The 24,972-nt window shown below is 45.5% G+C and overlaps 1 protein-coding gene across 3 annotated transcripts in view; it reads left to right on the forward strand.

The window, feature by feature from the left end:
* DAAM1 (dishevelled associated activator of morphogenesis 1) overlaps positions 1-24,972 on the forward strand; it is a 182,187-nt gene that overhangs the window by 21,068 nt on the left and 136,147 nt on the right. The window lies entirely within an intron of this gene.

The following is a 24,972-nucleotide window of genomic DNA, read 5'->3' on the forward strand; positions in this document are numbered from 1 at the left end:
TAGCAACTATTCAAACTATGTTTGAATAAGACCAGACATGAAAATGTGTCACTTCAAAAGGTTTAAATTACAGGGCAAGATGTTAAGAATCTCTCTCTCCTTCCCCATCAACCTTTCTGAATCCTTGTTCTTCAGGGAAATTCCCGTTGGTATCTTCAGCCTCCCCCGTTCCTCCTGCTGAAATGGCTGATGCTCACTGGAAGTGCTGATGTGTTGGGAATAATCTATGCTGTATTATGTGACTTTTACATTGCTTCAAAATAAAGCCTTTAGATTGTCCTGTTAGTCTGGATGTTGATTGTGAATGGCAGCTAAATAAAATGCTCGCTGTTTAACGTCTTTAGGTTTGCACACATGCCCATAAGAAAAAATGCCGTCCAAGAGGTTCTAGCTGCCCTTGATTTAACTTTAAAATGCAGGAGTGAATGAATGCCCCAGCTTATCTAAAGGACAACAATATGATTCAATACAACCTACCCCAGAAAACCAAGCAACTCAGAAGATCAAATATGTGTCTTTCCTTATGTCTTCCTTCAGTGTGTTACACCTCTGTCTCTCTGCTTCCTCACACAACCTAAATACACAGTAATCAAGGGCAGGCATTGCATAATTTGATATCCTTCTCTCCTGGGTATATGTGACTGGGATGAGGCAAGGAATGGAAGTCTGATAGACTGAACTCCAAAAACGCACAGTATAAGGATATATAGAAAATAGAATACACGCTAACTTATGTTAATGGGGCAGAAGATCTCTAAAGGCTTTATTGGAATAGCTCATCATGCACTTGTTAACTATGTACTGTGTGGTAATATTTTGTGTGTGTGTGTGTGTGTATCTGCATGCACGCACATGTGCTGAAAGCTCTGAATTTTGACAACTCTCCACTTCAAATAGCTAGTGCCTTTCTGAAACTGGATTCGCTTCAAAATGGTCAGGCTGTGAGACTCTTACAGTCTGTGGATTGCAAACCCTCAATTGCTGTTTACAGGTATCACTGGCTGTGTATGCTAGCCAAGAAAAGTGGCTACTGTAATTATGGAATTAAATGTAAATCAATTCCCCCTTAAAGAGACACACACCCTTTTACTTGGTTTTGTCAGTAATCTCTTTTCCTTGCCTTCCTGTGGGACAGGTATGGCAATATGCTGAAGTTGGTCTGGTTACAATAACTCTTCCATGTGCAGAAAGAGAACAAATTCCTCTCTTAACTACACAGAGTGCTATGAAATTGTTGTGATAAGTCATTCTCTGTGGCCGCTGAAGGTAGGGCAAGAAGTAATTGGCTTAATCTGCAGCAAAGGAAAATTAGATTGAATATTAGCTTTCTAACTGTGATAGTTAAGCTTTGGACTAGGCTTTGAATGGACATTGTGGAATCTCCATCATGGAAAGTTCGTAAGAATTGATTAGACAAACACCTGTGAGGGATGGTCTAGGTTTACTTGGTCCTGCCTCAGTGCAGGGGGCTGGACTAGATGGCCTCTTGAGCTGCTTTCCTGCCCAACACTTCTCTGATATTGGTGCTGACTCTGACAGGATCAGCTATTTAAAGGCTAGGCACCTTGGTTTGAAAATTCTGCAGTTGGGCTCGTTAGTCCCTCTGTAGGTACCCAAGTAAAAATGGCCTGATTTTCATTTAGGTGCCTAAATAAGGACTTAAGAACCCGACTTTAGGCACCCCTGTTTGAAAACTCGATACATAATATTGTTGACTTTTTCAGAGCCAAAGAGCTCTTAACCGAAGCAATTCAGTGCCGCCTCCACATCCCCATAACCTCATGGAGGAAGTCGGTGGGCAGTGGTGAGGGAGGCCAGATCATCAGTGGTTACATGGATCCCAACTTGCTGCACAAGTGGTTCAGGTAGTTGCTGTTCTTACACTGGGCTGTAGCCAGGCTACCAGGATAAGTGGGGCGTGCACAGGAGCCTCGCCCCAGATTGGGGAGCTGGATTTTGCACACGCCCAACATCCTTCTGCATTTCACCCCCACAGAATCTGATTTGCTCACTTGGAAGCCAAATCCTGCAGCCCTTACTCAGGCTAAACTGCCTGTGACGTTCCTGAGGCTGTTTATGCACAACTTCCTTCTTAAGACTCCCCACTGTTGTTGCTATCTACACTGCAGTATTGGTGGTAGCAGTAGTGGTAGACCAGCCAGAGTAGGCCTACACAACATGGTGATCTGTCAGTGTTAACATAGCACCACTGTGACTGCTACTGGTGAGCTGCAGTGATGGGAAATAAGCCTAGTGCAGACAAGACCTTAGCCTGTCTAATCCCTGTCAGTTGTTCTCCCTATGGTGTATGTTGTTAAGCAGGTGACTGTCCCATTTTTTGCTTTCTCAGTTCTATACAAAGCAAACACATTTTATATGATGTCTATCTTGCATTCTTTCTGTACAGACCCTCTTAAAACTTCATAGCCCTGTTGAGTTATCTAATAATGGGGAAACAACTTGACTAGCATGAAGCAAAAGTAATGCAAACTGTCCCCTCATCTCAAAAAATACCTTGGTCTGTGTATATCTAGAATATAGCATGGCACATAAGCCATTACTTTCAGACACAAAGATCTGACAATGTGCTCTCTGGAGCTATGGCCGGTGGTTCCTTTTGGTAGTCAAAACTCTTCTGTAAAAAAACAAAACAGGAGCTCTAGTTACATCCACAGCGGTCAGATGTAATACCTTTATCACTGTGTAGAATTTAACTATACATTTGGAGTAGCTGGAGAAATACCTATTCTTTTTATCACAAGAGTTAACCAGAATACCAGCAGGAGGAACAATTTAACTTAAGCAGTTTCTGAGAGTTTAGGGGTAGGGAAATGTGCAAGTGAAAGGCTCTGATTAAGACAAGTCCAATGTGACTTAATCTTTAACTGTGCTGCCCTTAAAGGTGGAGGGCAGGGAATGTTGGCTCCGTCAACTGAGAACTCAAAGTTCATTGACATTTATTCTGTGAAGTTAGTTTGTGCAGAATAGCTTCTTGACCGTGGAGTAAGTGATAAAATATGACTAAGGCCATGTCTACATCTAAAATTTTGCAGCGCTGGTTGTTACAGCTGTATTAGTACAGCTGTATAGGGCCAGCGCTGCAGAGTGGCCACACTTACAGCAACCAGCGCTGCAAGTGGTGTTAGATATGGCCACACTGCAGCGCTGTTGGGCGGCTTCAAGGGGGGTTCGGGGAACGCGAGAGCAAACCGGGAAAGGAGACCAGCTTCGCCGCGGTTTGCTCTCGCGTTCCCCGAACCACCCTGCAAACCGCAGGGAAGGAGACCTGCTTGTTCGGGGAACGCGAGAGCAAACCGCGGCGAAGCTGGTCTCCTTTCCCGGTTTGCTCTCTCGTTCCCCGAACCCCCGAGCAAGCAGGTCTCCTTCCCTGCGGTTTGCAGGGTGGTTCGGGGAACGCGAGAGCAAACCGTGGCGAAGCTGGTCTCCTTTCCCGGTTTGCTCTCGCGTTCCCTGAACCACCCTGCAAACCGCAGGGAAGGAGACCTGCTTGCTCGGGGGTTCGGGGAACGAGAGAGCAAACCGGGAAAGGAGACCAGCTTCGCCGCGGTTTGCTCTCGCGTTCCCCGAACCACCCTGCAAACCGCAGGGAAGGAGACCTGCTTGCTCGGGGGTTCGGGGAACGAGAGAGCAAGCTGGGGAAGGAGACCAGCTTCGCCGCGGTTTGCTCTCGCGTTCCCCGAACCACCCTGCAAACCGTAGGGAAGGAGACCTGCTTGTTCGGGGAACGAGAGAGCAAACCGGGGAAGGAGACCAGCTTCGCCGCGGTTTGCTCTCGCGTTCCCGGAACCACCCAGCAAACCGCAGGGAAGGAGACCTGCTTGCTCGGGGTTCGGGGAACGCGAGAGCAAGCTGGGGAAGGAGACCAGTTTGATTACCAGAGGCTTCCTCAGGTATGCTGGGATACCTGCTTATTCCACAGAGGTCAAGAAAAGCGCTGGTAAGTGTCTATACTTGATTACCAGCGCTGGATCACCAGCGCTGGATCCTCTACACCCGAGACAAAACGGGAGTACGGCCAGCGCTGCAAACAGGGAGTTGCAGCGCTGGTGGTGCCCTGCAGATGTGTACACCTCCTAAGTTGCAGCGCTGTAACTCCCTCACCAGCGCTGCAACTTTCTGATGTAGACAAGCCTAAGTGTGTATGTTACTGTAAAAAATCTGTGTGCATGTAATGGGCCCATGTTAATGTGAACTAATAACGGCTGGGTGATCCCAGTACAGACGAATGAAGGATACTGCATCACTGAATGTAATCTCTTTGTTAAGAACTCGCCTAGTTTTGATATGATTGAATTAGGTGTTTCTAGTGGGGGGTCCATCGGGATTGGTACGAGGCCTATTGATTGTCATTAGTTTCATCAGTGATTTGGAAGGAAGTATAAAATCCCTGCTGATGAAATGTGTAGGTGTCCCAACGATTGGGGAAATGGTAAATAAAGTTCAGGAGAAGGCAGTCCTACAGAGTGATTTGGATCATTTGGTATGGTGGGCCGATTCCAACAAAATGAGTCTTAATACAACTAAATGCAAAGTCGTGCTTCTAGAAACCAGGAGTGTCTGCCATATCTACAAAATGGGGAGGGCTGTGACTTTAAAAGGATTTTGGGGTCATAGGGTACGTCAGCATAGAGATAAGACCTGTGGCACAGCTGCAGCTGGCTCAGGTTCAGGCTTTGGGGCTATAAAATGACATTGTAGATATTCGGCTTGAGCTGGAGCTTGGGCTCTAAGCTCTGAAAGGGGGTGGAGCTCAGAAGCCAGGCTCCAACCTGAGTACAGATGTCTGCAGCGCAGTTTTTAGCCTTGCAGCCTGAGTCAGCTGATCTGGGCTCTGAGATGCCAGGATGTTTTTTATCACAGTGCAGACATCCCTATAGTGGACAGGCAACGCCATATGAGCTCCCGGTGTGGTGCTGTGGCAAAAATGGCTAATGTGATCCTTGGATGTATAGACAGGGGACTAATGAGTAGGACTAAGGAGGTAATTTTTACCTCTGTATATGGCATAGTTGAGACTGAGACTAGAATACTGTGTACAAATCTGTTGTCCCTATTTTTAGAAGGAGGTTGGAAAAGGTGTAGAAAAGACACACACACACACACACACACACACACACACACACACACACACACACACACACACACACACACACACACACACACACACACACACACACACACACACACACACACACACACACACACACACACACACACTATTCAAGGACTGGAGAAAAATGCCTTACAGTGGACGATCTAAAGAGCTCAGTTTGTTCAGTTTATCAAACAGAAAATTCAGAGATGATTTTGTTAGTGTTTACGTTCCCTTCATGAGGAGAAAATACCAGGCTCTAACAGGCTCTTCAGTTACTGGCAAAAAGCATAACAATAACACCAGCTGGCAGCTGAAGCCAGACAAATTCAAACTGTTTAAAAAAAAAAAAAAGCCTAATTTCTAGTGAGGGTGAGTCACCATTTGAACAAATTGCAAAGGAAGTGGTTGGTTCTCCACCACTGTCTCCAGATGTCTCCAGATGAAGACTGGATACCTTTCTGGAAGATATGCTTTAGTCAAACACAAGTTACTGGGCTCAATACAGTTTAATGTCCTGTGATCTACAGGAGGGCAGACAAGATGATCTAATGGTCCCTCTGTCCTTAATCTATGAAAATGATTCTACCTAGTTTGCAAGTGATACATACATTTATCTTAGTACCTTTAGATTTCATTGCTGCTGAAGAGACTTCAGCGAGCGCTCTGCTGCTAAATCTTAATTTTAGAATTGGGGCAAGACGTTGGGGTATGTGAGAAAATGTCTGAATTAGTAGATCAGAAAGACAAAAGCTACTGGGATGATGTACATATTTTTAGTTATGCTGCAGGCCTGAAGTTTAGAAAGAGACATTTTTATTCCCAGGTTCAACTGTTTTTGGTAAGCAATGTCTTATTTGGAAAATCTGACCTTATTTTTATTGAGGTAGTACCTAGGACCCCAGTTATGGAACAGGACCTCCTCATGCTAGGTGTTGGGGATAGAAAGATGTGTTTTCACATCTGTAAGAATACCAGAAAGAGAACAATTTCAGCAGTTAGCACTGGGATGGGGATTTTCATTCTCTCAGGGGTTATCTCCTTTGACTTCTGTGGGACTGCTCGCATGCTTGAAAGCCAAGTGCTTTGCTGAATTGGGGTGTTAGTTTCCAGACTTCTCCAACTATGTGTGAGGATCACTTGACTATCCTCTCTCTAATGTGGAGGAAGGGGAAAGGGAGACTGGAAGGGCCGAATGTAAAAGAAACTTTGCTACATTATATGCACTGATGGTGTATGCATCTATTCAGTAGGCTGTTAAGCACTGAACACTTCCTGTTCTTCAGTCAGAAATGTGTTTCTTCCCGTACATGAATGCTTGCTATGTGCATCTCAAATCACCATGTAGAGTGGATCAGTTGTAGAAGATATAAGCTGAGACATTGCATACATCTACGAGAACAAAAAAACTTGGCACATAATGAACTCGCAATCCTGGACAAAGAAATAACTGCTAGCGCACTCTTCAGCAATTCTAGCTGCTGTTCAGAAATGACCGAGCCTGTGAAATAAATGGGACTAGGGCAGCGTGTGGGGCTTTGGTTTTGTTAAACAGCATTTGCAAGCATGCTGCTTTCATTATTTGTGGGACTCTGTAACTGAAAGCTTAGTTTCCCCTTGCATGGGAAGAAGGCGGTCACTTGAGAACTGCAAGTTGCCATAAGGAAACACCTGTGCCTGTTCCCACAGGCCGGCACTTCTGCACGCTTGCCACCAGCAGCACTTGTGGATTGGTTGTCTTGAAATTCTCTCACAAAATAGTCACTGTTTTAAAAAGTCTACATATGTCAACACATATGGCACAACTATCCACCCGCACTTATTTCCTGTTCCTGGCCTAAACACAGGGGAAATCTGTGGCATTGCAGATAGCCCTGTGTTGTAAAAATTGGCTGATTTCTTACTGTTTTTGCAGTGTCAAATTGCTGACTTCCGAACTGTGGCAACTGCATTTTGATACCCCATTGCATAAAAAAAATATAAGCAGATACCAGTACATGGGCACATTATTGTTTTTAGGATCTAAGCAGATTCCTGTGGGTTTTGCTGTATGGGTATGTGATCGTAGTTCTTAGGTCATCACCATTTGACCATGCATGTTCCTTGCCTTCTTGTGCACATAGATTATTGGTAAGAGGTTCTCCATGGTAACCAATGTGCTCCTAGGGATTAGGGAGTAAATGACACATTAACGGGAGGAAGTTTGCTTCAAAACTGAAATTTAAAAAGCATTCTATAAGCACAGCTGCTGGTTAAGGGGTTCCAGGGGTGTCCCCATTCTTCTCCTATTTGTGCTGAGCCCACTCAGTGGAAGCCGGCTTATGGAAAGTCTGTCTGCCTTTCAGTTGGAGGATTACTGCATTCAGATCCACAGACAGAGGAGGGAAGTATTAACCACACTGCAAGGGGAGGGGTGTATTTAGAATGAGACCTTTTATTTGTCATTTATACCTCTGCAATGCATGTGTCTCGGTTGCTCCCTGCCATGATCCACCTGATCTTGGGGATATGTCTTGATTTACTAGCGTAGCCCTGTACAGAACTTCTCCTGTAGTTTTAATAAGGCCAGGCAATGTTTTTGGCTTGGGTTGGTAGAGCATGAGAGAACTGGCTTGTCTCCTGCTTGCACCATGCAGAAGGTATTGAGGAGACAGAATAATAGAAATGTAGGTCCAGAAGGCATCTCAAGACTTCTCCTAGTCCATCCACCTGATGATGGTATAGCTCATTGTAAGCTCTCCGGCACCTGAATGCAAGAGTTCTTTTTTCTCCATTAAATTTTAAAGCAGTATTTGAATCATTGACTTGGATGCTGGAGACTCTTTTGGTACCAGAAAGACCACAGAGACTATCTGTTCTGCCACCAGAATTGGAGAGAGAGGGTTAGCCCCTATCTTGCATGGATACCCTTAATTCATTGTCCACAGGGGTAGAATAACGATTAAAACCATTCAACTCTTTGTTTGGGGTCACGCTTCCATTCTGTCTTGATTAGGCAGAGCCCCTGTCCCGGGCCATTCCCACACTTGTGGAATGGTAGAGAGAGATTTTTCCATGGGCTAATCAGGAGGAGGGCTCTGATAATCTGTGGCCTTGTCTGCCCTGAGGATTTCCACCAATGGTGGCCAGCAACAGGGTCTGCAGTATTAATGCAAAACCCCTGCATAGGCAGACAAAGCTGCTATAGGCTGCAACATGTGCTTGCACGGGTTTCAAGCTGAGATGAAAATGCACTGGTGCCAACTGGAATTTATAGAGGCTTTGCTGACCTTCGCAAGAGGTTTTCACTGATGGCACATCACCAATGGCCATAGCAGGCACAGATCCCTAGTGCAGACACAGCCTGGAGTTGACAGTCTGATTTATTCTTTGGGTAAGGCTGGGTGACTTCAAAAAGAGTGGTTTCCTTGCTCTGTCCCCAGTACAGGATGTTTCCTTGAGGCATAGCACCGTGCACCACAAAAGTGCCTCTTTCCATGGAAATGTAGGTCTGGAAGGGATCTCAAAAGGTCATCGAGGCTGGCCCCCTGCTCTGAGGTCCAAGTAAACCTAGACCATCCCTGACAGGTCTTTGTCCAGCCTGTTTTTAAAATCCTCCAATGATGGGGGTTCCACAGCCTCCCTCAGAAGCCTATTCCAGAGCTTAATTACCCTTAGAGTTAGAAAGTTTTCCCCAGTATCTAACTTAAATCTCACTTCTCCTTTCTTCATTGGTTTCCTCATGTTACATGGGGGCATTCAACTTGGAGAGAACAGAGGCAGCTGGGGTTATATAGAGAAACCCCTTGGGTCCTGTTATCACTCTTTTCTTGTTAAAGATTAAACATGGCGGCTGTGTCTGATTCCCATCTCTAGGAGGCATGGGCCATGAGCTGTGGTATGTAATTTGTGTCTGGTTATGTTCTCTTGACATTGTCAGAGGGTTCAGCTCTGCTGTTTGAAGCTTCACTTCCCTGAGGTGCTACAGAGAACATTGAGAGGTAGTTTAATCTGTTTAGTTTGTTTTCTCCAAAGCACATATGATGGGACCTCTTGTTCAGATGCTGCTGTGCCAATGGAGCCACTGAAGGTCCAGGTTTTTAGTCTTACTGATGTGGAAGCGTTTTCCACTAAGCTGAGTGAGCCAACAAAACCCATTGCAAAGGGAGTGTGATGTAAACACAAACTGTGCAGTTCTCTCTCCGCTTCCTAGCTTCTGCCTGAGTGAAAATGGAACTCTGGCTTTAGCCCATGTCCCCAGCTATGAGCTGAAAGTTGCTAAAGCTGGCAGAGAGGGTGATGGGTGGGATGGGAGAGGGTGAGGGGCAATGCTTGAGTAAGAGCCTGGGCTAACTCTGCAGGGAAGACCGACCTTTTAGTGTAGGGTTGCCAGGTGTCTGGTTTTCGACCAGAATGCCCCAGTTGAAAAGGGACCCTGGTGGTTCCGGTCAGCACCGCTGACCAGGCCGTTAAAAGTCTAGTTGGCGCCGCAGGCAGTCTCCCTACCCAGCTCCTTGCAACTCCCGGGAAGTTGGCAGCATCTCCCTCTGGCTTCTAGGTGGAGGGGCAGCCATGGGGGCTCTGTGCACTGCCCCCAGCTTCAGCTCAGCTGCTCCCATTGCCAGGAACTGTGGCCAGTGGGAGCTGCGGGGTGGGGGTGGGGGGAGTGCCTGTAGATGCGGGCAGTGCGGAGAGCCATGTGGTTGTGCCTCTGCTTAGGCGTTGGGGAGAGAGATGCTGGCAGCTTCCCGGGAGCCGTTTGATGTAAGCGCTGCCCGTAGCCTGCACCTCCTCCGGCACCCTAACCCCCTTCCCCAACCCAGAGCTCCCTCCTGCACCCCGAACACCTCATTTACAGCCCCACCTAGAGCTAGCACCTACAGTCAGAGCCCTCACCCCCATCCCCATACCCTAACCCCCTGCCCCATTCTGGATCCCCCTCCTGCAACCTGAACCCCTCATTTCTGGCCCCAGCCCACACCCTCAGTTCAGAGCCTGTATCCCCTCCCACACTCTAACTCCCTGCCCCAGCCTGGAGCCCTCTCCTGCATGAAACCTCTCATCTCAAGCCCCACCACAGAGCCCACACGCCCAGCTGGAGCTCTCATCCCCTCCTGCACCCCTGTCCCAGCCTGGAGCTCTTTCCTGCACCCCAATCCCCTCATCTGTGGCCCTACCCCAGAGCCCGTACCTGCAGCTGTAGCCCTCACCGCCACTGCCCCCCGCACCTCTGCCCCAGGCAAGTGAAAATGAACAAGTGAGCAAGCGACGGAGGGAGGGGGATGGAGTGAGTGGGACTGGGGCCTTGGAAAAGGGGCAGGGCAGGGAGCCGAACAAGGGTGTTCAGTTTTCTGCAAGTAGAAAGTTGGCATACCTACTTTAGCAGGGAGCAGTCACTCTGGGGGACAAAACGAGTAGATTAAGGCAAAAGCATGGGTTATATCTGAAAGCAACTGGGATTCTGTTTAGAACAACTGTCACAAGTGCCTCATCGTTCTTAAGAGCACTGGGAGTTGTCCTGTGTCAAGACTTGTGTAACTGCTGCTGTGAGAGGATCTCAGGGCATGGCTACACTGGAGAGTTGCAGCGCTGGTGATGGGGTTACAGCGCTGCAACTCACTCGTGTCCACACTTGCAAAGCACGGCCAGCGCTGCAACTTCCTGGTTGCAGCGCTGGCTGTACACCTGGTTTGCTTGGGGTGTAGCGATTCCAGCGCTGGTGATGCAGCGCTGGTCATCAAGTGTAGCCACCAAAAGCGCTGTTATTGGCCTCCAGGGTATTAGGAGGTATCCCAGAATTCCTGTCCACAACAAACCGGAAGAATGGCTGAACTCCAATCTTCCCGTAGCTACTTAGCTAAAAATACAAACACAGCTGCTCTTTGCTCCAGCGAGCGGAGGCAGGGGAATTGCTTTGGAATGTTCACAGCTGTTTGCTTGAGGAGAGAGGGGAGGGGTAGTGTTGAGCAGCTGCTTATATGGTCTAAAGACTATTTAGGAGTGCATAATTTGCATTTAGTGAATAAGAGAGGGGTGGGGGAAAGGTCAAAACTTTTAAAATGATTGAAGGTAGGCACTGTGTATCTTCCAGTCCTTAGAACTTGCAAGGCAGAGAGCTGAGAACAGCGTCAGCTCCAAAAATCCACTCTCATAGGGTATGTCTACATCTACAGTTTTGCAGCGCTGGTTGTTACAGCTGTATTAGTACAGCTGTATAGGGCCAGCACTGCAGAGTGGCCACACTTACAGCAGCCAGCGCTGCAAGTGGTGTTAGATGTGGCCACACTGCAGCGCTGTTGGGCGGCTTCAAGGGGGGTTCAGGGAACGCGAGAGCAAACCGGGGAAGGAGGCCTGCTTGCACGGGGGTTCGGGGAACGCGAGAGCAAACCGGGGAAGGAGACCTGCTTGCACGGGGGTTCGGGGAACGCAAGAGCAAACTGGGGAAGGAGACCTGCTTCCCCATGGTTTGCTCTCGCGTTCCCCGAACCCCCCTGCAAACCGCGGGGAAGGAGACCCGCTTGGGGGGGGGGATTCGGAGAACACCTGAGCAAACCGCGGGGAAGGAGACCTGCTTGATTACCAGAGAGGCTTCCTCAGGTATGCTGGGATACCTGCTTATTCCACGGAGGTCAAGAAAAGCGCTGGTAAGTGTCTACACTTGATTACCAGCGCTGGATCACCAGCGCTGGATCCTCTACACCCGAGACAAAACGGGAGTATGGCCAGCGCTGCAAACAGGGAGTTGCAGCGCTGGTGATGCCCTGCAGATGTGTACACCTCCTAAGTTGCAGCGCTGTAACCCCCTCACCAGCGCTGCAACTTTGTGATGTAGACAAGCCCTCTGTCTCCCCCACACTCCCTGTCACACTCCACCCCACCCCCCTCTTTTGAAAAGCACGTTGCAGCCACTTGAACGCTGGGATAGCTGCCCACAATGCACCACTCCCAACAGCGCTGCAAATGTGGCCACACTGCAGCGCTGGTAGCTGTCAGTGTGGCCACACTGCAGTGCTTTCCCTGCACAGCTGTACGAACACAGCTTTAACTCCCAGCGCTGCACATCTCCAAGTGTAGCCATACCCTCAGCAACAGGGTTGTGTAAGGTTTGCTTAGGAGCCACATGGAGTCAGTTGCCTGCAGTTACTAAACACTGCTACTTCAGCACAGGAGGGTGTCTAGCTTCATCAGAAGGGTTCTTCCTGAACTGTACATCATCCATCCCATGGTGGTTAGCTTTCTACTGTGCAGTGATTCTCTGTGCACTTTCAAATGGTTATTTGTAGCTGCAAAAGGGAAGTTGGGTGAACCAGCAAAAGGGCCACTCCTCTGTCAAGCAAACTGCTTTCCCATCCTGTTGTGGGCAAAGTCACCATCATCCTCACCTCACTCTTCCAGGTGGGGGAAAGCACTGTTGAGCTAAGGATGCAAATGGAAGTGTTTGAAGGGTCCTGTGTCTGTAAAATTGGGGAACCTTTATCCTAGATCTAGTCTGTCTACTCCTGACCTTGCTAGACATCTGTTCTTTAGCTGGGTGACTATTTCCTTAGGGAAGCAAACCCTAAACCATTTTCCCACCACCAAACGTGCTCGCTCGCTCTCTTTCTCAAAATGCAGCAGCACCACTGCTATTACAGCAACAACTACTACTAAATAAATAACATTCCTCCCAGGACAATAATTCTCTTACACTCTGGATCTCTGTCCCATTGTGCAACTCGTGTGGCAATGTGGATGGTTAGAACTGGGTCAACAGCAGAGCTCACGAGCCTCATTTTGTCTCACCCTGTTTATCTGAATGAAGTCATTTCTAATGTCATTTTCCATGAATCAATAAATCTATCCTGTTTTCATGCCTTGGAGGCTTCATTTGCTCTACATACTGCACAAAATGTCGCCCTGTCCTGTGGCATGCTGCAGAGATTCCCACATGTCCCCCAAAGGCAACATGTTCTGTAGATCTGACGTTTCTCTGTCCCTTTGGAAATTGCATTTCACAATTTGGGATAAAGGTAGGCGTGTGTGTAAAATAATCTCTCTCTCTAGGATGCATGTGGGACTTGGGGAATTTGTTAATATGCCAAACAGTTCCTGATTTTTATAGGACTGAAGAAACCGAACCCCCAAATGGGGTTGTTATGGCTTTTGAAGGATAACTCTGTTAGGAAATCTCGATTACAGGTACATATCCCTTTCATATTTCAGCATGGCATTTCCTGCTAAGTGGAATTGAAAAATTCCTCTTGCAGTGCACCACATTCTCTTCCTAACACTGCCTTTGCAAGTCAAAGAATATGCATCTTATACCAGCATGTGCATTTATTTAGGAGACTTAATACAGTAGCCTCCTATGAGAGGCACCCTCAGATACACAGCACTCAATCCACAGCTGTGGCATGCAGAGGGGACGGACAGGTGGCTTTCGGCCATCTTTGCACCACACTTGCTCCTGTGCTGACCAGAGTGAAACTGCTTCGTTAGACTTTTGTTCTCTTACTACTTCATGTCTGTCCCACCCCAGAGCTACTCTAACTCGTGCAGGCTAGAATGGTCCCTAAGGACTATTCCTCTAGCTTGGGATCTGCATGTTCCAGTTATGTACCCATTCCATCAGCTCTCCGATCTAAGTTCATTTGCCAAGAGAACCCTCAGGTACAGTTTTCAGATGACTTTGTGCTTCTCCAGGATCAGGCCCAGGGCTTGAGACTGGGATCTGGAAATATCCACAGACCCCAAATAATCAAAGGAAAGAGTGAGTTTGGTTCTGGATTCCTCTATTTCTGCTGTAAAAGCACAGAAGTTGTACACTATACTTCCAGCATTTACCTTCTCTCCTATCAAAAACCTTTCTTCCCTTTGTTTTAACACTTACCTGCTGTTAGCCCCTTTCTGCGCCATATGATGTCTAATTTTGGAGAGAGATCCCATATATCAGTGTTGATGGAATCCCTTTTCTCCTACACATGCCTTAAGCTAATTGGTGCCTGTATCTGGTCCTACATATCCAGCTCTGGCCTGGAAGAAAATAACTCTGCTGGGGCATGCTCCAAAGCCCTTTGAAATCCACTGAAAGATGGATCAGGCTCTTTGTGGCTGGCGGAGAAGCCGGGTGGTTTTCTGAAGGCTGGGTAGACCCTTTTTAAATCTGTGTTTGTATTTTAAGTGCATACACTTTTACTGTACTTCTTTATTTTTATGTGCACTCTGTGACATGCAGTTATAAAAATGATGCAGCACCCAAGCTTGTACTCTGAAGGCCGGATATAGGACTGCTTTTCGCAGGAGACAGCAGAATGGGACGAAATGCAAGGCCAAAGCACGGATGTGCTAAAGCAAATTGGAGTAGTGATATAATGATGTCATTTAAATAATCCCCAGACTGATTTAATCTCTAGTGTTCTTTCTCTGGTTTTCCTCTCTCCCCCTCCCCGGGAAGGGGCTCACCAAATTAGGATTCACACTTGGAAAGGGAGCTTGTCTATGTATCACTGGTATCTCTGGGTGTATATGGGATTGGATACTTGACGGTGGTGACTCTCTCTCATACACAAAGTCAAATTGATTACCAAGGTTGGGTTTGAGATTAAATATCCCCTGGGCCATACTGGTAGGTATCAGGGTGGGGGAGGAGCCAAGAGGGAGGAAATGGGCTGTCTTCCTCAGAGGGAGGAAAAGGAGTGTCCGTGTTTGATCAGGTGAGTGCACCCCTTGTGGTTTACTCTGTTTACAAGTCCTTAGTGTAATGTTCAGGCCCTACTCTAATACACAGAGTAAACAATGCATCTTGTTTTCTGCAGTTGCAATGTGGGGGGAGGTCGTTGATGGGCCTTCCAGGTCTCCCTGCATGGCCGTCAAGCCTTGCCTGTGCTGTACATAGCTAGGAAGCTGCAGTGCGCTTTTATCTCATGTGCTCCCCAGAGCTCTCTGTGGCCTGGTCTACACGGGGGTCGGGGGGATCGATGTAAGATATGCAACTTCAGCTACAAGAATAGCGTAGCTGAAGTTGACGTATCTTAGATCAATTTACCTCCCGTCCTCACGGCGAGGGATTGACGCCTGCGGCTCCTCCGTCAACTCCACTTCCACCTCTCACCCTGGTGGAGTTCTGGAGTCGACTGGAGCGCATTCGGGGATTGATTTATTGCATCTAGATGAGACATGATATATCGATGCCCAGTTGATTGATCGCTACCTACTGATCCAGTGAGTAGTCTAAACGTACCCTGTGTGAGTAGACTTCAGCCATTCTTGTTCTCAGTAGTTGAAGTCTGCATCAGAGGAGAGAGATTATACACCGTGCTCTCCGACACCGTGCTCTATTTCTTTTCTGTTCTTAACTTCCCTTCATGTAAAAATAGGTGGTTTTGAACCTGTCTGACAGCTCTTTGTGTTTGGAGGAAGAAACCTAGTATTTCCCATGAACACAGCTAAGAATTGGTAAGTATTGCAAGTTTAGAAATGTAGCCAGCCACTTGAGTCATGTGAATATCTGCTCAGAGCACTTGACTTTCATTGTGGTCTAATTTTAGCTAGTGTCGACAGAATCCCTTAAGGGTACGTTAGACTTTAAACCTCCCCCCCTTCCCTTTTTTTTGGGGGGGAGGGCAGGGTGTGATTCTTTTTTGGTTTCTCTTCTTTTGCAGACAGCACACACACAGATATCACCTTGGCTCCCAATTACAGTCTGGCTAGGTCAGGTTTTTGAATTCTTAGGAGATTTAATCAGGATAATTAGTTACTGTCTGTTTGTAACTTTGTTTTTGCTCCAGAGCTTCCAAAGGGCGTATTTGTCTTTCAGCGTTCTGTCAGAGCTTCACCTAATTGTTCAGGACAGCATTTCATTTCCTCAAGTTCTCTGTCACGCTTATGTAAGTTGAAAATATGGGCCAGATTCTGCTTGGCAGGTACAAAATTGGGAATCTAGATTAATGCCTATGACTTCAAAGAACCACTCCTGATTTACACTGGTGTAAATGAGAACAGGATTTGGCCCGATGTCATTATGTAGCAGTAAACACTAAAGATGAAGATTGTATTTTTGATTCATGCTTACTGACTGAACCAATATAATGTGACTGCTTTAAATCAAATTTTAATATAGCGTCCTGGACTGGATAGTCTTGATTTATATCACCTGAATGCTACTTTTTTAAACATCTTCTAAAATTCTGATAGGAAGAAAGGGATTTTGGTTGTAGTGTTTGAATTTATTTTTTGAATTTATGAATGGGAAAGGGTCACTGCCAACTTAAAAATCACTTCCGTCTGAAAACATGTTTCTCAACTGAGATCATAATAACTGAGAGGGGAGAGAGTGACCCTGTCATTGTTCAGTATATTGCACTTGATTTTCTATAGTCAGTTTCCCCTTTTTGTTTGTGTGGGGAACAGGGGGAAAGCACACTGGAAAACAGGAAAATGTGATTGTAAAACCACAGCAGGAGGCGGATGTGATACTGAAATGATTTTGGACTCATCCTAATCTAGCCAATTAGAAATTATATCTGATAATGTCCCTTCAACATTCAGAGGCCCAAAGAGCAGTTGAGTGGATCAGGTCCCGTATTATCGTACTGATGGGCGGGGAAACAATCTGAAAGGAAGTGTGACTAAATTGTGACTGGAAACTACACAGAATTCACTCATTGCCTTTGTTTTATAAATGGTGGTGAAACCACTCCTGTGATTGAGGCACCTGTAGCCTTTATGTTCTGTATCAATGACTGAAGGTTATTGTGTTGAATATCCTGTATGTAAATTTAGGGGCTGATAGTCAAAGTGCATACTATTTTTTTTCTTATGGTTTTCTGCATGTGTGAGAGAAATAATATCTTTAAGGCCAGAGGGGACCATTATGGTCATTTAGTCAGACCTCTACCATAATGCACATTTCTTCTAGTTACTCCTGTATTGCACCCAATAACTTGCATGTAATTAGCTTTCACTGTGGACTACTGCTGCGTACTGTAAAGGCTCAGTTCTCATGGGATGAAACTCACCTCTGTGTGGAGGGCCAACAGGGCCTAAATGGGACTTCAGTGATTTGCAGTCCTTGTGCTCGACCTCTGCAGCGGTGAATTTTGGCTGTAGATCCCAAGAGTGATCTCTTCTCTGCAAACTGAACAGTGCTTTGGTTATAAGTTGGAAAGCAGGCAGGGAGAGGAAGTATTGGGTGAGAACTGCATGTCAGAGCTCCCTGCTATCCTTGCACTGAAATTTGCAAATCTGATCTTAAATGTATTTGGAAGTATCTTCCTGCTTACCGATGCAGTGGTTATAATGTGAATTTTAGCAGAAAAATTGTGTCTACAAGAGGAATTTTAGGGTTTTTAAAATATTTGAATCCTAATACTGGCGCACATCATTCTTAGGATCTCTCTTGGGCTGGAATCTGACATTCAAGTATGGTACTATAGCATTTCACATAGTTTACCTTTTCCTCCTTTCTCCCATTAGAAGACATTTGTATTTTAAGCATGTTTTCTGTTATAACAGTTCCTGGCATTAAAAGTCATCCTTCTAATGCACAGTACATTCTCTTATGAGCTTGCCTTGGGTTAGGAATTGAAGTATGTAGTGCTGGTCTTGTGACTTTGCTGTAAAAGTGTGATCATTTTAGTGCATTCCTCTTTAGGAGTTTTGAAATGTGATAGCATATACTGTAACTGACTAATATCTGGAGGCAAAATGCTAGTTATCCACAGTTCTCTGAGCATACTAAACTGAAAAAATAAGAAAATAACTAGGAGGAGAGAGAATTCTAGCTTTTATTGATGTTTATCAGAGGGTAAAATGCCAGATTTACTGTGAGACTAAATTGGGAATGAGGTTGCCAGTGACTCTAATCCAGTTCTAGAGTTCACTTCCAAAACAAACTTTTTATGGTGTGTACATTTTATATTGGATTCCAGTGTTCTTGTCTGCTAGTGCTCAGAAATGTTAACTTACTATGATTAAAGTAATCTCGCTTTCCTTAGCCATCAGTCCAGCTCTTCTCATGAGCTGCTGTTGGTTTCCTTCATGTCCTATCCCCTGGTAGGGCACATGCTTACCTTTGAAATGCTTTACACTTATGTGTTCCGTGGGGTGGATGCTGTATGTTCCATTAGGAAGCTGTGGCTGGAAGGGAACTTGGAAAAAAGCTGAACTTGTTCCTTTGAGGTTTCTTGTAAATAGGCAGTTTTATCGTGTCTGGTTCACCATAGGCAATATGTATCGAATTGCTGGTGACTGATTATTGAGGAGTGACTCCCCACGACCAAGAAAAGATCAAAGGTCTAGAAACTTGCATTGCAAATTACTGCAGCCAGCAATCTTTTTTAATGAGGGGTGTATGTCTGTGTGTTGGTAAACAGATTCCTTTTTTAAGAAGTCAATTTAAGAGGCAAAACTTAAAAGGGATCCTGTCAGCGTGAATTTTTTGCAGTGTTGACGAAGTTTAAAAAGCCAGTTCCGTGACAGAGCACCTTTTAAATAATACATCCTCAAACTTTTAAAAAGAAATTTAAAGTTTCAAGGATCTTCCTGCCCTCTTGTTGATGTTCAGAATTTGGGGATTTTTCTTTGTTGATGAGCCTGACAGTGATAACAAACATGATTGGGTTTATTCTCTTCCTCCAACCCTTTCTCATCTCTGCATGTTCCTGCCTTCTGCCCTTTTGTTTGTTTCAGCTCTGCTGCGGCTACTGGGAAACTGAGAAGACTCTGTAGGGAGCTACCCCAAGAGGAATGCATCATGGTAGTACATGAAACAGGAGCTGTCCATCCGTAAAACAATGAAACTGACTAGGCCCACAACGCAAAGGCACAGAGTGACCAAAACAGATGCATCATTTTCTCTAATCTCTTCAGTTCTAATAAGCTTGGGAGTAACTGGTACCTTCTATTATTACAAGTGCTTGGGATGGAAATAGGATTTCTTTTAGTAATTGTCCTTCTTCCCCCCTGCCCCCGAAAAAAATTGATATGACTAGGCCTGATGATGGGTTATGAACAGGGCCAGCTCCAGATTTTTTGCCGCTACAAGCGGGAAAAAAAAAAGATAAATCCGCAATTGGCAGCACTTTGGCAGCAGATCTGCTGCACTACTTAATTCTTCAGTGGCAATTCGATGGCTGGTCCTTCGCTCCGAGGGGGACCGAGGGACCCACTGCCAGAGACCTGGACGTGCCGCCCCTTTCCATTGGCCGCCCCAAGCACTTGCGTCCTTTCTGGTGCCTGTAGCCAACCCTGGTTATGAAATTAATGTCAATGGACCACTTGTCCCTTGCACAGTATATTACTACTCTAGCTTCCCCTTAGAGCTTTAGAACCCGCATTAAAGCCCTGTTCAGTTAAATCAGATGTTTGTTAGGGAGTTAATGTTGGCTGGAATGTGTGCTGCCTTTTGAAATGACCTCTAACATGAATGGGGAATGATACTGAACTTAGCTTAAATTGCCACATAAGACTTGGTGCCTGGTATCTCCTACACCCCTGCTGTCCCACAGGTAGCTCTGTATTGTGAGGAGCATGAATCCCTCCCCCAAAATCTGGCGGCTGGAACCCTGTCCTCAGGCATCTGCTACAGAAACCGTTGGGTGGTCACATATTGTCGAAAACTTTGTTCCTGTCCCCATTCCAGCTCTTCTTGCTGGACCGAATTCTCTGTCCTAGGTCTTCCTACCTCTGCAGAGCCCAGATACAGGAAGTGGTGAGGGATTTCCTACCTCTGCAGAGCCTAGATGCAGGGAGTGGTGAGGGATTTCCTTCCTCTGTTCAATTCTGCTACCTGCCCTTCCAAACTGTCAAAATGTGCATATTTGCATCTGATAGCAAGCGGAGTGCATTTTCTAAGCTTGGTGTAGACATTAGCTCACTAATCCTCATAGTAGCTCTACTGCGTAGATAAGTGTCGTCCCTGATTACAGCTGGGAGATCCTTAACAGCTCTGTGCTGAAGGCTGTATCTTCGGTATGAGCTAGGGGTGCGATTTCCCCACCCCAGCTTGTGTACACATACTCGTGCTAGCTCTCATCAAGCTAATGAAAATATAAATAGATGTATAGTCATGGTAGCAGCAGTGGAGGCAGGCTGAGTACAAACCAGCCTGAAACTGGCGGGTAGGTACTCCATGCTAATAGTACCACTACCAGTGCTACTGCGGCTACGTGTACGTGAGCAGGGGACTCATGCCCCTAACTCATCGTCTAGACATGCACTCCTCACAGACACACGTGCAGGTAGAACAGAGACAGAATTGTGCCTTTTTGTGATCATCAGATGTGGGCCTCAGAAAGCAATAAATCCAGCTGACATCGTTTGGATACTGTTTGGGCTTCTCTCAGTCAAGTCTGATGTAAAGACTAAGGAACTGGTTAGCCATTGCTGACTAGAACTTTGGCCAAGTCATTTCTCAAGATGCTGAGAATAAAACTCTGGAGACCTAATTAAAAGGAGGAAATTTGTTGATGTTCGGATTCTAGTTCTGTCTCCCAGAAGGGCAGTACATTAAAGCCATGTTGGATATGAAATACCTCACTTAAAAACTAGTGGACAGTTTTTCTTGGAATATCCTGTTTTCCTCACATCATTCTTCAACATGTTAGTAAATGTTCCTTCTGAACCTCTGCTACCTACTACCTGATACAGCAAAGCCATAGCCTTAATGTTGATTAGTATATTACGAAGCATTTCCTCAGCTGAGCCATATATGCACCGCATACGGTATGTTACACTGAGTATATTGTGGACTACAAACTTAATGCTGGACTTCTGTGCAGGTCATGACTCGTGAGTAACACAGAGCTAATGGTCGGTCTCCTGATTAGACCACCCTCTGAGAGCTCACCATATAAATACGTGGACAGGCCATGGCCTGCTGTTAGAATCCAGGATAATGTACCTTTTTATGTAACGTCCTTCGGGGACTGCGTCCTCGCACGCTAGACAATCTGGCCTAAGTATGGCTTGCCAGGACTTTGTGGCTGCAGAGAAATTTGGAGTTTTGAGTCAATTTACAGGCTGTACGGTGTCACCGCCAAAGGGCCTTTTCAAGCCTTCTGGTGGGGAAGATGGTTTTCAGAGTGCAAACCGATGCACTGCTGCAGCTAGAAAGGCAAACGTGGACTGAAAACTGCAATGCCAAGGATACTGTACCTCAGCATTTGGGTCTGTTAGGTTTCTTAGCCTGTGTGAGGGGGTTCTTTAAAAAGCCCTGAAGGCCAAATTTTGCCCCCAGTTACTCCCTTTCAGCTGTTTTCATTTCCACAGGTGTAAATGAGGGGCAAAGTTTGGCCCACACATTCTAGTAGTGTAGAAGTGGCACATAGGGTTGCCAACCTTCCAGGATTGTCTTGGAGCAGTAATACTCAGACTGAGGCTCGCAAGCCATAAGTGGCTCTTTAATGTGTCTTCTGTAGATCTTTGCAGCACATGATATTACAACACAGTGTGATATAATTATTAACCAATCATGATGCTTTTACTATGTTATTAACCAGTTGTCATTGATAAAATAATAATACTTGGTCAGCCATTTTGCTGTGAGAATAACATATATAAACTAAATATTTCTCACTGTCCTGTTTAAATATGAATTTATAGTACCATTTGCAATCGTGAATTCACACAACTGTGGCTCTTTTAGGTAATGATGATTGGCTAATTTGGCTCGTGAACCACTGAGGTCAGAGTATCAGTTCTCCTGGAGTCTCCAGGAATTAGATTAATCTTTAATTAAAGACTGTCATGTGATGAAACTCCAGGAATACGTCCAACCAAAATTGGCAGTCCTAGTGGCACACAATAGTTGTAGGAGTTTCAGGGAAGTAACTTCTAATCTTATTCCTATGATGGTTCCTCCCACCCCCACTTCTTTCTGTTTGCTGATTGTTGACCAACATGTGTGTGAGCTTCCTTAAATGTATTCAATGTTATTTGCTGAACAGATATTGAAGATTAATCCTTGGCCTCTAGTAAATCCAAGTGCAGTTCGCTGCAGGCATTTGAAATTCCAGCTGCTTTGGACACACACAGTTCCCAGCGTATTTTCCAGTCACTGACTGGATGTTCTGAATTCCCAGCTGCACTCTAGAAATATTGTGCTGTATTAACTGAAAAGCTGCTGTTTACATGCACACGTCTGCTAGCAAATTCATGCTAAAATATTTGCAGAGTGGGCATCTGTGCTCTGGGAATATCTACATTAACTATCCAAACTAATACCCTGATTTTTTTTTTTCCTTCCAGCATTCACTCAGTGCTGTTGGTCTTGATTCATACCTTGTATTTACCCTGTAATCTCCTTCTGGCATGTAACATTGTAGACATTGTAACATGGTAGAGGGCCCTGTTAGTTTGGCTGATCCTGAGATGATCAGGGCATCAGAGACTCCATTGAAGTATGTGGAAGTTGCAGGCATTCAGCCCTTCTCATGATCAGGCTCACATAGAATTCAGGAAAACTGCCGCATTTTATAGACTCATAGACTCTAGGACTGGAAGGGACCTCGAGAGGTCGAGTCCAGTCCCTTGCCCTCATGGCAGGACCAAATACTGTCTTGACCATCCCTAATAGACATTTATCTAACCTACTCTTAAATATTTCCAGAGATGGAGATTCCACAACTTTAAAAATGATGGATGCAGTAATTGGCGTAGTAGCACTGGGGGAATGCCTCAATAAAAAGACTGATATTGTAATCAGTTGGGGGCTTTTAATATTTTGTAATTACTGTAGCTCCCATTTTGGGGTCTGAGCTAAACCCCATTGAAATCAGTGGGGTCTTTCCATTGACTTCGGGGTGGGACATGAATCAGCATTCACTTTGCACTCCCCATCAGTACCCAGCCGGGGCTGGGGAAGCTAATGATTCAATCAGCAGACTAAAATCAGTGGTGAATCCTGGTCACATGCCACCTGAGGCACACTGTGCGTACGCTAAGATGATTTACTTCAGTGAGCTTTAGATCAATCCCTTGGAGCGCAAACAGTGGTGGAAATGGACAGATAATGTCTCAATTCCTTGTCTGTCATAAGACTGGAAGCCATGTGATAACTTTCAGCTATTCAAGGCATGTGGTAACAACTTTGTTATATGTACCACTATCTTAGTGCTAATCCAGTGTGAATTTTTTTTAAAAGGGGTTTTAAAAAATGGAAAGCTACTCAACTGTGTTTGTCATGCAAGTCAAAAAAATGGCTAGGACATCGGAACCCCATACAACAAATGCCTTAACAGCCTTAACAACCAAACAGCCTTAAACAAATGGTGCTGCAGAGATGAAAACCATTAGGCAGCAATGCATTCTTTTTTCAGTAGCCCTTGCTTCTGTTGTTAGTTGTATTGTGGTCACACCTGGAGGCCCCAACCAGGCCAAGGTCCCATCCTCCTTACAATAGTACAAGCATTTAATAGGTGCGATAGAGATCTCCATGGGAAAGATGCCCAAACCTTGTCTAGTAGTACGGCTACTGCTGAGTGAGGAGTGTGGCCAATTAAGGGACCAATTTTTTGCCACTGTAGACATGGCCACAAAGGGAAGGTTTGAGTTCTGATGTCAGCATTAGGATTTCGAGAACCTCTAGCTTTAGGCTAAAATCCATCACTTGGCAGTCTTTCTGCCAACTCCAACCAATTTTGGATCAGGCTCATTTCTAAGAGAGTAATGGGTCAGACTAGGATTATTTGTCATGGGTTCATTCTTGTTGGTACCACACACGAACTATCCACTCAAACAGGTGAGTATCCATGAACTCTTTACATGCACAGACCTACATGGGAAGGGTGCTAAGCATCTCTTTTTTGGATCTTTATTTTGGGTTTTTTGACAATGCACATAGAACACTTGATTTGCTCATGGCAAATCCAAGATGCCAAAACATTAAAGATCCAAACCTATTTATTCAGTAAGACTCATTTTCATTCTAATGTATAACCCAATAGCAGCTTTTACAGCAGTGTCAATTACTTCTACTTTGATATAAAATTGGTTGGCGAATTGTCTGAGTCCATGTAAAATTCCAGTCTGTAACAAGTCTAAGACACGTTCGCTGTATATTTATATTTGGCTGAATGGTAGCATTTATTGGCAAGTCAACCATCTTGATTTTAACTGTATTGGTGTGCCAATCAATACTAACAACACCATTTCTTCTCAAAGCCAGCTGTGTGGGCAAAGAGTGCGTGAATAAACTGGCAAAGGAATTTTTATGCTGCAGGTAAGTAAAACAGACATAAAGGGTAAAGGGTAAAGGTCAGTGCCTATGCCTGTATGAACTCATGCCAGTGGTCGGCATTGTACGTGTGCTAGCCATGAAGCAAATGAGAATTGTTCATTTAGTCACCACTTAGGTTATGAGAGAGCTGCAAACTCTTCTTTTAAGATGGAACTTTCTTTTAATAAACATAGAACATCCATGTTTGATAGGGACATTATGCTTCATGTAGCTCGGTAATGTGCATCATTTAAAAGACCCTCAGTTGTGCAAGAGAAATGCATGGGCTCAGTGTTCCATTGACTTTCAGCTGGACTCGGAACAAATGTTTGCACTTCTGATTGGGCCCTTTGCAGAATTGGCACCTAAAATTGTATTTCTGTTCTTCGTCAAAAGCCTAACTTGCTGGTAAATTTTAAATAGCTACCATGAGAGCGTCGGTGTGGTGTTTAGTGTAGTACCAGGGAGGCAGCATGGCCTAGTAGTATGAGTAGGGAGCTGTGAGTTTTTGGGGCAAGACAGTTACCCTCTCTGTGCCTCCATGTCCCCGCCTGTGAAATGTGAAGATAGTACCTGTGCACTTCACCAGAGTGTTGAGACTTAGTCAACTTAATGCTTGTAAGGAGTTTTGCTGCCATGGCAGGGAAGTCACTGACAGAAATTCTAAGTACCGCTAGCAGTAATG

The sequence above is a fragment of the Gopherus evgoodei genome, chromosome 4 (assembly GCF_007399415.2).
Source record: "Gopherus evgoodei ecotype Sinaloan lineage chromosome 4, rGopEvg1_v1.p, whole genome shotgun sequence".
Lineage (NCBI taxonomy): Eukaryota > Metazoa > Chordata > Testudines > Testudinidae > Gopherus > Gopherus evgoodei.